The sequence below is a fragment of the Notechis scutatus genome, chromosome 1 (assembly GCF_049901735.1).
Source record: "Notechis scutatus isolate UNSWTSFEM ecotype Mainland chromosome 1, rNotScu1.2, whole genome shotgun sequence".
Classification (NCBI taxonomy): Eukaryota; Metazoa; Chordata; class Lepidosauria; order Squamata; family Elapidae; genus Notechis; species Notechis scutatus.
Window position 1 is genome coordinate 38,582,549 of NC_142009.1, and position 14,128 is coordinate 38,596,676.

The 14,128-nt window shown below is 36.8% G+C and overlaps 1 long non-coding RNA gene across 1 annotated transcript in view; it reads right to left on the reverse strand.

Annotated features, from left to right (window-relative positions):
• The window catches only part of LOC148132753 (uncharacterized), a 44,961-nt gene extending 31,279 nt beyond the window's left edge, over positions 1 to 13,682 (reverse strand). The window contains exon 1 of the long non-coding RNA XR_015746892.1: positions 13,611 to 13,682. This is a non-coding gene — a long non-coding RNA (uncharacterized LOC148132753). The remainder of the gene's footprint in view (positions 1 to 13,610) is intronic.
• Between the last annotated feature and the right edge of the window lie 446 nt (positions 13,683 to 14,128).

Here is a 14,128-nt window from a genome sequence, read left to right on the forward strand (position 1 = left end):
GGCCTTAATATCAGCAATTTAGGCTCTGATCTTAAATTGTATGGGGGGGGGTGATGATTAGACACTTTATTATTCATTATTGTTAATTTTTTTATATTCTTTACTGGGGATCTCAGTGCATTAGCTGCCCTATTCCTTTACATTTGACCTAAGTGAGCTGTGAGATGGCAACTAGTTAAAAGTTGACTACTGAATTTCATAGCTGAATGAAGATATAAACCTGAGTCCTTCTATTCCCAATCCAACAATTGAATTACTGTCCCAGTTAAATTCATTTATATATTTTATTTTAAAAAATCAAATATTTTGATCTGATTCTTTTTAGATTGAAAAGAATCATTTCCACATCATCTATAAGCTTTTGCTTCTTCATGCTGCAAAATTTTCTAAAGGACTGTTAGCTGAAATGTATTTCCGTTGCCCATTTTCATTCTCCATTTCTTTTCTCTCACCTCTCTGCAAGAAACACTTTTTTTCTTAGTTGCAATGTCCTCACCACCACCTTATCAGTATTGCTTGCCCCATTTTATCATGAGCAGGAAACCATATAAATGTAACATCCTCCCGGGAGGTGAAATAAACATAAACATCTGCTTGGTGAATTCCCATGCTGTGCAGAATGTGCACTGCATTCGAAAGGACCCTAGCCTGCAAAGAGCAAAGTCAGTCTCATGAACAGACCAAAACAAAACAAATCCCAACCACTAAGGAGCAAAAGAATAAAATTCACTGCCTTGCATTTGTCCTCCATCAAAAGATCCCGGCAAACAATGTCCTGTTTTGCATTTTATTCTATTTTATTTTTTTAAAAAAGGACCACTCACTCCACCAAGTCTGTTGTTTGGCTTTTCTCTTTACAGGTAAAATCAGACCTTGTTTTCATTGCAGAAGTCTTTGTGTAGAACCTAGCAGGTGGATTATTTTTTTGAACTGTGGCAAAACTAGGTGTAGAATATAGGGATGAGACAAATCGTAAGATGGAGAGCTAACAAAGCCTTGTGAGATACAACAAGAAACAAGGCAGGGATTACCCAGTATCTCCTCTCTTGTTTATTTTGGTTCTTGAAATACTGAAATAGAGATATAAGACAAGATGAGAGGATTAGGAGAGTAAAGATTTAGAAAGAAACTTAGAAGCTAAGGGCTTTTGCAGATGTTTTGTTGGTTTTGGAAGATCCCTTAAAGGGAATTAAAACATTAATGGGAAAACTAAAACAATTTGGTTTTAAAAGCAAGAAAAAAAGAGGAAGTTGTTAACAAAAACCATAAAAATAAGACTTGATGAATAAACCAAGTTATAAGATTGAGAAGAAAGAAAAATGTCTGGATATCACTATGACAAATATGGATTGTATGCTATTTCAAAATGGTAGAAACTACAATTGTCATTGCTGGGGATAATTTCCATGATAACAATGAATGCCTTCCCTAAAATTATGTTTACAGACTTTTTATTTATTTAGTTATTAATCAAATTTATATAGCTGTCAATCTCACGAGGAGTGACTCAGTAGCAGTTTTGATTACTGATGTGGCATTTAAACAGTGACATAAGAAAATATCTATGTTTGTTTGGCAGAGGAAAAATCCATAAGTTAAATATAAGGTGTTAAAGCACACACAGGAAACAGAACAATTGGATCTATCTGATTTAAAAATGTATTTTGCAGTTGCTATTTGTTTTAGATGAAAAATTAGTTTCTGCTGAGAAATAGAAGATTTTTAGAATTAGAACACATCATGAGATTAGGGTGGCATGTATATTTGTACAGATAGTCCTTGACTTATGACCACAGTGGAGCCCAAAATTTCTGTTATTAAGTGAGACATTTGTTAAATGAGTTTTGCCCATTTTATGACCTTTCTCACCTCAGTTATTAAGTGAATCTGGCTTCCTACTGACTTTCCTGTAAGAAGGTCACAAAAGGTGATCACATGATCTGGGACACAGTGACAGTCATAAATATTGAAGAACCAGATTGAAGAACAGTTTTTATCCAAGTGCAGTTTTGAGTTTGAATGCAGGGTCATAAGATTTTTGTGGAATTAAATGGCTGAGAGTAATGGGTTATTTACATTTTTAAATTGCATAGAGATGATTGTATGGTTGGTTGTGTTTAGTTTAACTTTTTTCTTTTTAGTGGTGTTTGTCCAGTTTTTACTTTGTGGAAGAGCACCTCATTTCGTTGCACCCGCTTGCGAGTGTAATGACAAATAAATTCTTATGTCTTATGTCTAAATATGAACCAGTTGTCAAGCATCTGAATTTTGAGGACATGATCATGGGGTTGTTACAAACATTGTAACTGTGAAAAATGGTCATCAGTCACTTTTTTCAGTGCTGTTGTAACTTTGAATGGTCACTAAGTCACAGACTGTAGTTCCTGTTAATGTGGATTTTAAAAATCATTAGGTAAGACTTGCCATACTGAGAATATGGAATATATACCAACTTAGATTGTACTCAAACATACCTTTGTGACTCTCAGCATGATATGCATTTTACAGATGAAAAATAATAGCCAAACACAAATGGCTAATTTATCACAAGATAAGGAATTTTATCAAAGGAAATGTAAAATAAAACCAAAAAAAGAACTAGTGGCAAAAGAGTGTAGTTGTCAATAGTTCTCACAATTATAAAAAGATTTCAAGTAGACAAAACTGTTTATAGTTTTGAACATCGTAAGTCTGAATTTAAAACTGAACTGTGTGCAAATGATGAACATGTAACTGCTACAATGTATATTTTTTTATTGAAATTAGAAACAGAAGAAGAAGTTAAGTATTTTGTAAGTTAAGTTAAGTGAGTTAAGAGTTTTGGTTACAATGTACAGATGGAACAATGGCAAAATATGTGGCTAAATGATTGGAATTTATACAATGTTATAATCATAAAGAGAATGGTTATAAAATGATCTGCCATTGGCATAGGTCACTAGATAAATTGTCTAGAATGTAAAAACTGACTTCCAATTTATATTGGAAATATTAACAATAGAAAGAGACATTTTATTATGCTTGTTGGACTATAAAAAAGCCAGAAAATTTCAGATTCATATACATACTGTACATTTGAGTCAGAGGACTTTAAAGGTTAATATACAATTAGACCAGAGGTCTTCCTTTGGAATTGTTGGGAAACAGCTGGAAAAAAGTCATTGAACCTTATTTTTCTATATGATAACTGCAGCGGGATTATTGTATGCATTAAGATGGAAATATTCAGCAATACTGACAATGGTGGAATGGTTGGTGATGATGGAACTTGTTGAGATCACTAAGTTGACTTCTTTGATCAGAGAAATGACAATATCTACATTTATGGCTGACTGAAAATCTTCCTTTTTAAAGAATCTTTCTGTGTGTGTGTTTGTGTGTTTGTGGGGAAGGAGAAAGAGATTGTGTGTTTGTATATAGATTGTTGTTATGACTATATAAAAATGTGCATAAGTCACACTACTGGTCCATATACTGTAAGTCTCTTTTCCATGAAATGTAAAAAGATACTAATTTGCTCTGAAGATAGCAACAGATTTAATGAAGTTTGGAAGGAAATAGATTTGTCAAAGTCCAGTGTCTCAATAATTTCTAAACTTCATTGAATAATAGGTCACATATTCTTACAGAATATGTGTTGCAGAATAACAGTAGAAGAAGACAATCTTTTGTGTTGGGTATGCACCAACTCAGCCCTAAGAGTAGATTAGCCATCAGCATGAGTGACCAAATCGGTTCTTTTATGCAACTTTTGAATCTGGGCATTTCGTTCTTATTTCTTATGAGTAAGCAATAAACCTCTCTTCCGTGTATTTGTGCAATTCTCTTTTAAAGCGATCTGACCTAGTGACCATCATCCCGAAGCAATGATTTCCTCACGCTAATTGTGCATTCTGTGGGGAAATACTTTCTTTGGTCTGCCTTCGTGTTAAAACAATATTGCAAAGTAGGTCCCAGGAAGGAGCATCAATTACAGGGGTCTGAACTTTGACAAAATTCCATTTGGGGCCTCAGGTGAAAAGCCCCACTTGGGCTATTTCATTTTGTTGTAATAAATAACAGTCTGAAGACTTGTGTCTGCAGAAACTGAGTTACTATTGCTTTTTGTAAATCATTCCATCACAACATCAGCCTTGGCCCTTTCTGTGCTCTATCTCTTTTCTCCAATTTACTCAAACTGAGATCTCATATCAATATTCATAGCATTATTCTTCCAGAATTTTTCCATAGGCAGCTCCTAACTGAAGGTAATTCCATTTTCTCTAGCTACACTATTGAAGAGATCAAGTGACCAGTAACTTTGTATTCCTGTCAGATCTCTTATAGAACTGGGAAAAGAGAATAGCTTTAAAAATAATAGGTGGCTATTAGAGAAAATTGAGCAACTCAGTTCAGCAAATAATCTAAAAGGATGACTAGGGGAGAAAGAATGGCTTCAGAAATCAATTGTACCTCTGTTCCATGCTCCCCAGCACCTGCACAAGAATAGAGGAAGATTGTTGGTCCAACTCATTGTCACATTCTATTGCTTGATTCCATTGTGCTCCACATGATGGAAGACAAACATCTCTTGAAGAACATTTACTCTTCTCATATTCTGTATCTTCCCAACATGTTCTTGATCTTCTGCAATTCTAGACAATGTGTGTGAGGGGGGATATATTAATGGAGTTAGTGGTGCTTATAATTAAGTCTATTGTAAATTGAATGTGCAATTCTTACAAAGGATTTGGGGATATAATTCAGGAAGTGTACTCAGAGTAGCAGCTTTCCTGCCTGTCAATAAATAAATCAGAATAGAGCTGGAAGGTACCTTGGAGGTCTTCTAGTCCAATCCCCTCCTATTATAGGAGACCCTATAATATAGGGCCTATATCATGCCTCGGCAGATATAGCCAAGGTTGGAGACCCCTGCCATAGAGGTATGATTCTTGGACATTTGTCCAAGGCAACATGTAGGTGAGATGGTCTAGCAGGCAGAAATGAATTGCCAGTGCAACAGACTGTCTCAATGCATGTTGACCAAGGCACCGGAGTCAAGATGTTGATAGAGCTGATGTGGAGTGGTTGGTGGATCGATGCAAGTTTTATTAGAACCTCAACATTGTTTATTATTCAAATAATCACTTATTGTGTTTTTATTTTGTTTACTGCCCACAGTTCCTTCTGGTAGATGGGCAGCTCTATCATTTTCTTAAATAAATAAATGATATCATTTTGATAAATAAATAAAATGGCAGTCAAGAGGTCCAGATAATGCTTTCCTGCAACCAGTGAGTGTCTGAATTTTTGCAACTTGATCTGGTCACTGTAGTACTGTCACAGCCTCTCTGTGCATCTCCATCCCAAGAGACCACAAAGCCAGTGCTTCTACTATTCTTCCCTGGACAGGTACGGATGTGCAAACCCTGGACAGCAAACCCTCTGACAAAAAACACCAGAAGGTCCTTCATTTATGGTGAATGTTAGGGCTGGGGCAGCATCCAAGAGGTTTGCCTTGGGGCCCAGAAAGCTCTCTTTTATCTCCATTATGCAGAAGGATTCATCTAGCCAAAGATTCTCACTTGATCTCTCTCTTCAGTGCTTTACATGGTTGCAATCTTGCACACGTTCCTCTCATTTCAACTGGATTTATACATTCATGAGTTGTGGCTTTAAGTTGCCAGAGAATATGCTGATTATCTTTTTTATTACTATTATTAGTCTTGATATGTATCTTAATTGAATAATAAGAGCGATGGGAATAATACTTCTTTTATCTACAGTGCGTGGTAAATAAGTCAGGGCACTGCAGAGCTTATGCTGTTATTGCAGAAACACATTGCTAATTGTATGCTAAAACATATGCAATCAAGGTGCCAGGATTTTTTTTTTTTCATTTTTTAATACAGTCCATAAGTAGTTGGTATAATGAGGGCAATGGTTTCATTCCAGATCTTGGTAAAAATATCATTTAAACTGCTTCCCCTTGTTTTTCCCCAATGATATTAGACGACTTGGATTTAATTTCAGTAATATTTTTCAGTGCCTAATAATATTAAGATATGTGCATGCTACATGGGTCTACCATGATATAACTCATGATTATCTTGCTTTTCTTCTTTAGGAAGTATAGAGGTAGTTCTTGACTTCCGACCACAGTTAGGACTGGATTTTTTATCACTAAGCAACACAATCATTAAACGAGTCGTCATGTGTCCAAAGCCAATTTTGTGACCATTTTTATCATGGTCTTTAATTGAATCATATGGTTATTAAGCGAATCATGTAATCATTAAGTGAATCTGGATTTCCCAATCCATTTTCATTGTTGAATGTTGATTGGAAAGATCATACGTCATGATCACGTGCGCAAGATGCTGTAAATATCATAAATATGAGCTGGTTGCCAAAGTTCTCCTTGAATACAGCAGATTTATTTATTTATTTTTATTTATTTTATTTGGTTTGTTAATTGCTTACAAGTTAATAGGTATAAGTAAAAATATAGTTATGAATACATGGGTACATATGAGAAAACTAAAAGAAACAATAGGACAGGGATGGCAGGCACGTTGGTGCGCTTATGCATGCCCCCTACAGACCTCTTAGGAAAGGGGTGAGGTCAATAGTAGAAAGTCTAAGGTTAAAGTTTTTGGGGTTTGGGGAAGAAACCAAAGAGTCAGGTAGAGTATTCCAGACATTGACCACTCTGTTGCTGAAGTCATATTTCCTGCAATCAAGTTTGGTGCGATTAACCTTGACTTTGTATCTATTGTTTGCTCTTGTATTGCTATGGTTGAAGCTGAAGTATTCAGCTTCATTGACAGGTAGGACATTGCAATGTATGATTTTATATACTATACTTAGATCAGACCGAAGGCGGCGTAATTCTAGGTTTTCTAGGTCTAGAATTTCTAGTCTGGTGGCATAAGGTATTCTGCAACGAGTAGAGGAGTGGAGAACTCTTCTTGTGAAATATTTCTGGACTTTCTCAACTGTGTTAATATCAGATATGTAATGTGGGTTCCAGACTGATGAGCTGTATTCGAGTATTGGTCTAGCAAATGTTTTGTATGCTCTAGTTCGTAGTGTAATATTACCAGAGAAAAAGCTACATAAGATTAGGTTAACAACTCTTAATGCCTTTTTGGCTATGTAGTTACAGTGGGCTCTAGCACTTAGATCATTAGAGATGAGTACTCCAAGATCCTTGACAGAGTTTGGATCCTCAACAAGGTCTTGATTATTTAGCTTGTATTTTATTTTCTGATATTTTTTTTGCCAATATGTAAGACAGAGCATTTATTTGTTGAGATTTGAAGTTGCCATTTGTTTGACCATTCTGATACATAGTCGAGGTCTTTTTGAAGGGTAGCAGTATTGTCTGTGATGTTGAATAGCTTTACATTGTCAGCGAAGAGAACGCAGTTGCTCTTAATATGATCACAGAGGTCACTCATGTAGAGCATGAAAAGAGTTGGTCCAAGAACACTACCTTGGGGGGACACCACTGTTGACAGGAACAGAATTTGATAGGACACTCCCAATTTTGACCATTTGTTATTTGTTTAACAGGAATGCTTCTATCCAGTTATGCAGTTGTCCAGACATACCATAAGATTTTAGTTTTAGGAGTAGTTTGTCGTGTACCACTGAATCAAAGGCTTTACAGAAGTCTATATAGATTGCGTCTATTGCTTTGCCCAGATTGAGTTGTGTAGTCCATATGTTTTTGCAGTGTAAGAGTTGCAGATTGCAGGATAGTTTTTTTCTGAAACCAAATTGTTTATTAGAGAGAAGGTTGTTTGTCTCTAAGTGGAGGATAATGGATTGGATAATAATTGATTCCATGACTTTACAGGTGATGCAGCATAAGGAGATTGGTCTGTAATTTTCAATTAGGCTGGGGTCTCCCTTTTTGAAGATGGGGATGACCGTGGCTTATGACCATAAGTTTGGCAAGGAGCTGGTCCTGAAAGATTTTTCAAAGATTATGCTTAGAGGTTCGGCTATGGCAGTGGATAGCTTTTTTAAGAAGTAGGCACATATTCCATCCAGTCCAATAGATAGAGGTGGTTTTAGATTGCGTAGTGCTTTTTCAACATTGTCTACTGTAAAATTGATATGTATTAGATCACTGTAGTTGTCTGTGGTTCGACTAGGAAATACTGGGCATGATCCATTGCTGTTTAGAGCCAAAGAATGTGTTAAAGAGGTTGGCTTTAATAGTGTTGTCATTGCAGTCTTTACCATTAGGTCCTTTCAAGGGTGGGATGGACCTTGAGTCTTTTAGTTTGTTGTTTACAAAATTGTAGAAAGTGTGGGTGGAATTGGTGCGTAGAAGGTTTTCCTCTTGTTTAATGTGATAATTGGTGCATTCAGTCTTTATCTGGTGGCATAAATTTTTGTATCGGCTTTTGAAGTTGGCAACGTGACCAGATTTGTTTTTCCGCCAAAGTGATCTCTTTTTGGATTGAAGCTTCCTTATTGTTATGGGTAATCTGTTTTTTCTGGTTTTTGGAGTTGTTATTGGTACATATAGTTTGATTAATTAAATTAATTAATCAATTAAATTAAGTAATTGAATGAGGCCACTCAGTGATATATTATATAATTTTAGTGCAACACAAGTTAAGGAAGACAACTGGTGGATTCCCATGTTTTCAGCAATCATTCAATGCAAAATCAGTTATTTCCATCCTGCAAATAGTGAAGGACTGGCCTAAGGTGCTTCTGCCAGTGAAAACGGGCTCCCAAGCTCCCTTTTTGGCTGCCATGGCCTTCTGCAACCCTCTGCCAGTGAAAACAGAGCTCAGGATAGCTCTCCCGAGCTCTGTTTTCACTGGTAGAGGGTTGTAGGAGGCCATGGTAGCTGAAAATGGAGCTCAGGAGCTCATTTTTGCTGGTAGAGTGCTTGGGCCACCATAGGCACCCTGAACACAAGTGACGTTGAGCTGCCACACACCCTGGCCATTCTCCTGCAGCCCCCTCCAGGTCAAACACAACCCTGATGTGGCCCTCAATGAAATTGAATTTAACACCCCTGGTTTACATAATTGTGCAGCACAAAACTTTCCTTTTGCCATCAGCAACATCAGAAGTTAAACATCCTTGACACTTTAACTCAGCCATATCATGAGCACTACTCCTACTTCTACTTGTTGTCTGCTTTTCCCTAACAATTCATTGGATGTGTTCCAACTGGAAGGGCATCATCTTCTAGTATAATGTCCATCTTTTTTAGCCTGCAAATGTCCATCTGATTTTCTTAGCAGAATACTGGAAATATCAGTATCTCCTTCTGCAGGGGAATGAATTTAGCCAGACCCCATGTTTATTATCTGTTCTTCGTGGGTTTTCCTTGCACAAGGATGCATTCCTGACAGTGTCCATGTCACTGGGAAATTCCTTTTCCCTTAGAAGGGAACAATCAGTGAAGAGAAAATTATGGGTAATATATATTAAACACCAACTGCTATCTGCTACTTTCCGGTGCAGTTTGTTTAACTTTCTGGATATTCTTGGTTGGCCAAATATAATGGTTGAGAATAATGGATGAGATGAGCCTTTCATCTGATTCAACAGGACTTTACTTATGTTTTAACACTCTTATGTTCAGAGTCCTTTCCATTTCCTAACTGATGTTCAATTCTCTATTTACCAAGACATGCAGATTGGCTTCCTGAATTTCAGCATGAGGTGATAGTTAGCTTTAGTTGTAATATGGGGAGCCTGGGACCTTTGAATCTGGCTGTGGGCTTTAAAATGAGAGTTAATAGTAAAATCCATTTCTGAGCTTTGCATTTCCTTAGCAGGTTAGTTACCTGGAACTCCTGCAAAAGATTTTATTTTATTCTTTTATTGAAGAAACTTCTTTCAGCCCTTGTCTATGGAGATTCTCAATCATCCAGATCATGGTTGTCCCAAACGTGCTTTTACAAAAGGCAACTGGCCTTTCTTTGTTTTTTTCTTGAAGGCATTTCACTTCTCATCCAAGAAGTTTCTTCAGTTCTGAATGAATGGTGGACAATGGAAGGATTTACATTCTTTGCAGTCATTTGGCCGTTAGCACTCTTTCTGAGAGTTTATCTGGGCCCTCATCGATCAGAAAGAATGCTAAGGATCAGATAACTGCAAGGAATATAAATCCTTCCATTCTTCACCTTTCATTCAGAACTGAAGAAATTTCTTGGGTGAGAAGCAAAATATCTTCAAGCAAAAACAAAGAAAGCTGAGTTGCCTTTTGAAAAAGCATCTTTGGGACTTTCAGCCCCTGCTTCAAACTTTGGTAAGAATGCCTTGACTGTCTTTGCTGAAGATTCCATTAAGCCTTCAATGGATAGATATGAGCAACATTTATTCAGAGGTAATTTGGAGAAACTACAAAGCATCGACTTACTCTTGCCATAATTGCAGGATTCCAGATGCACTCCTTGAATTATTTAGTGCATGGGGCCAAATACGCTCCTGTTTTGCCTTTTAAAAATTAGGGATATTTTGTCATAAAAAGCCTCTTTTGCTGTACAAAGGAATGACGGTGTCTACTTGTAGATGAAGAGAAGGTACTGTGGTCCAAATCTGCCTTCATTTACTTCATAGAACAGTCAAATTGGAACTGGAAATAAATTCTTTCAGTAACACTTTTCCCTTCCCATTTTTAAAATGAATAAATTATGGTACAATTATTTTTAATTGATTGTTTTTAAAGTGGAATCTTTTAATCCATTTTTCACACTAGCTTCTAAAATCTCTCACCCAAGAGGCTACTACTCAGCAGATCACAAACAATTTCATCTTTTCTTTTCCTGGCTGTAAACAAGATGTGAACAAAAATGGACCAGAATGTTTCTCTCACAAATCTTGTTTTCTCCCTATTTCTAAACCAAATTATATGATAAAAAAAGTTAGCTCTAACTTTGGGGGTGTGGAAGAGGGAGTAAAAGAAGGAAATTAGCCCAACTCATCCTTGCTTCACCATGTCAAAAATTAAAGAGTAAACAAAGGTCCCCCAATTCTCTTGATTGCATTAATCATTCAAATGACGTATTAGCATTCTTCAGACTTGGCTGTTGCGCTTCCAAATTAACACCTCCAGGTTCAAGGGAATAGAAATTAACTGAATTATCTGGCAGCCCCAGATGTCCTGGTGTGTTCTTCCCTCTCAGTGATTTAATATGCCTGAATAACAGTTATGATGCAGAAAAACTGCTAATGGTCAAGAAATAATTTATGACATGTGTAACAGATAGGCCCAGCTGTCTTCTGCATACAAAAGCCATCATAGTTTGGCCAAACAATGGGTACAACTCTTTGTTTCTTGGGAACTTTTTTGCCAATATACACTATGCCATAGTTTACCTTTATCAGTTCACATCAGAAGTCATCTACATCACAACTCAGCAACTAGTAGTGAATAGAGTAAGCTGGATACATAAATGAACGATTGCACATTTTGGGTATTTGTCAGTTAGGTATCTTGGATGAGGAACATAACTTGAGAAACATAACTTGCAATATTTGCATCTGACTGGAAAATGTGCATAATATCTATTGATTAATGATGGAACATTATAGCTATATGTATATATCTCAAATCAAGTTGATCTTCTTTTGAATATTTTGAATATTCAATTTATGACCTCCTACCCATGTGATGCTAACTAGGAGTGACAGCAAAAATCTCAGAAGGAGAAGGGGGAAAATATACAATATATTTCAAGATATAACAATAACAAAAAAGATGGAAACTCTTACAATGACTTCATTCATAAAATGCAAGTACCCATTATAAAATAGCAGCAGTAAAACAGCAACATCATGGGCTACCACTAAGAAGTCCATGTAATCCTTCATACATTAGCTTGGTTCTGTACAACTTACCTATGGTAAGTGTCATCCCTTACCATTTCTTTCCCATCTTTTTCCAACCAGCTATTGGATACTCATACCATCTCTAGTCTCCGTGCTTTTCTAAATACTCCCTAACACTCTATGTTCAGATAAAGATCAAATTTGTGGATTTGATCCAGGTTATAACAAAGCTCATGGAGACCCTGGTATTTCCCCCACCTCCAATCTCCTTTATCTCACTTTCTTAGTTATGTTTATTTTAGCCTTTTTCTTCACCATTAATTTATTTTAAAGGTATAAGGATTGTCATAAACATTGCTTTTCAGACACCCACATACATGCACTCAGAAATAAGATTCATCAGTTCATCAGATACAGACTTGTTTTAGAGTTTTATTTCCCTCCTTCCCTCTCGTACTGTATAGTACAACTATTACCCTTCAATCTTTTTATTGGTCATTCCATGAGGCAGTGTCTGGATCATTATTATATCAAAGGATTAGTACCTATTAGTATCCACTGGGAAAGACAGATGACAGAAAAAGACAGAAAAATGATTCAAGATGATCCATGTAAGATGGAAATCTATCCAAAGCTAACCACATGAACTGCAAGAGAGAGGTCAATGTTTTCTTTGGGTAGACTTGCACAAATACAGGGTGGATGACACCTGACTTGACAGGAGCACATGTAAAAGCAAGTAGCCCTTTTAATATATGATATCCTACTGCGTAGCATTTCTTTCTTCATTGAACTATTGTGCCCAGTAAGGTTTAAGGATGCTGATGGATTAAAATGTATCCACACAACAGGGTAGCACAGAGGATAATCAGTTTGGAAAACATGACCTAACCTAAAGAATTTCTAGATATTTAGCTTGGAGAAGAAATAATTAAGAGATTGTATGATAGCCATTTTTAAACTTCTAAAGGTTTGCTGCATTGATGGTAGAATCATTTTGTTATCTGTGGCTCAAGAGGATAAAAAGAAATGGGATTTTTTTTAGTGAACACTTACAATAATTAAATGATTGAATATGCTCTTCAGTGGTAGAATATGCCAGCTTGGAAAATGGTGAACTCTATTATAACATGAAAAACAGTGGACATTGCATTAACTGTGAACATTGCAAAGTAGAACTGGAGAAAATCACAAGTTACAAAGACCTGCAAATATAAGTAGAATGTCTGTGGCAAAAGAAAGGAGATTGGACCAATAGTAGTCGGTGTTTGGCTGCACTTCCAAAACATCTGGAGCACCATTTGCTCACCATTGCCTTTGACCAAGTCACCATCAGCCAATTACAAAAGGCAGCTTTACTTGGAACTGCTTACATCCTGTGATGATAACCTGTAACCCAGGGCTGTCAAACTCCCACCCATGGGCCCGATGCATCACATGTTGGCCACGCCCATGCCCATGTCCACACCCATGCCCGGTTTAGTGAAGGGGGGAAAGTCCATATATGTCACATGATGCCTCAATGACAGCATGAGTTTGGCACCCCTGCTGTAACTCCATCAAACAATATCTGCCTATCCAAAGTTATTGAGCAGGATCCAATAGTGGATAAAAATGTCAAATCCAGTGTAAACAGCTAGCTGATTGTGCAACTATCCATAATCACTGAATAATAATCTAAGCTAGCTGGAAAATTCTAGAAGTTGAAGTGCATATGTATTTAAATTGATAAGGTTGAGAACAGTGTTCAATCTAGACCAACAGAAGAAACCATGCACAATCTCACCACAAACCATGCACAATCCCACTTGACTTACTATTTGTGAACCTGTTTAGCATTGACTCTTAGCATCTTCAGCATAGATATGACTCTCAGGTAGGCAAAGGAGTTGTGGGACAGAGACTAGTCTTGTTGCCATAAACATTACCTGGATCCAAGGCTAGGGAAACAACAAGCTGAACAACAACTCATTTTCCATGCTTTGGTGACAAGTGCAGCATTTGCTGTTTATTAAATGACGGTCGCTGTGGTGACTCTTCCCTCACACAACAAGCCCAGAAGTGTATGCTGTTGCTTTAAAAAAAAGAAGGAAGAAAGAAAGAAAGAAAGAATGAAATGATGCCAAGCTAGTCACCGTAATGCTCCCTTGGCATAATTAGATGCATACCCGGGGTTGTATTTGCATATGATATTCAGGGCATGATTTTTTTATTGTTCTTAATCAGAGCCGAATGTCAACAAAATAAATGAAGTTGCGAGTGGAAGTGAAATTTTTATCACATTGGGGATGTGCCTTTTCTCCCATTTATCACAGTCCATATTGAGAGAGCGAAA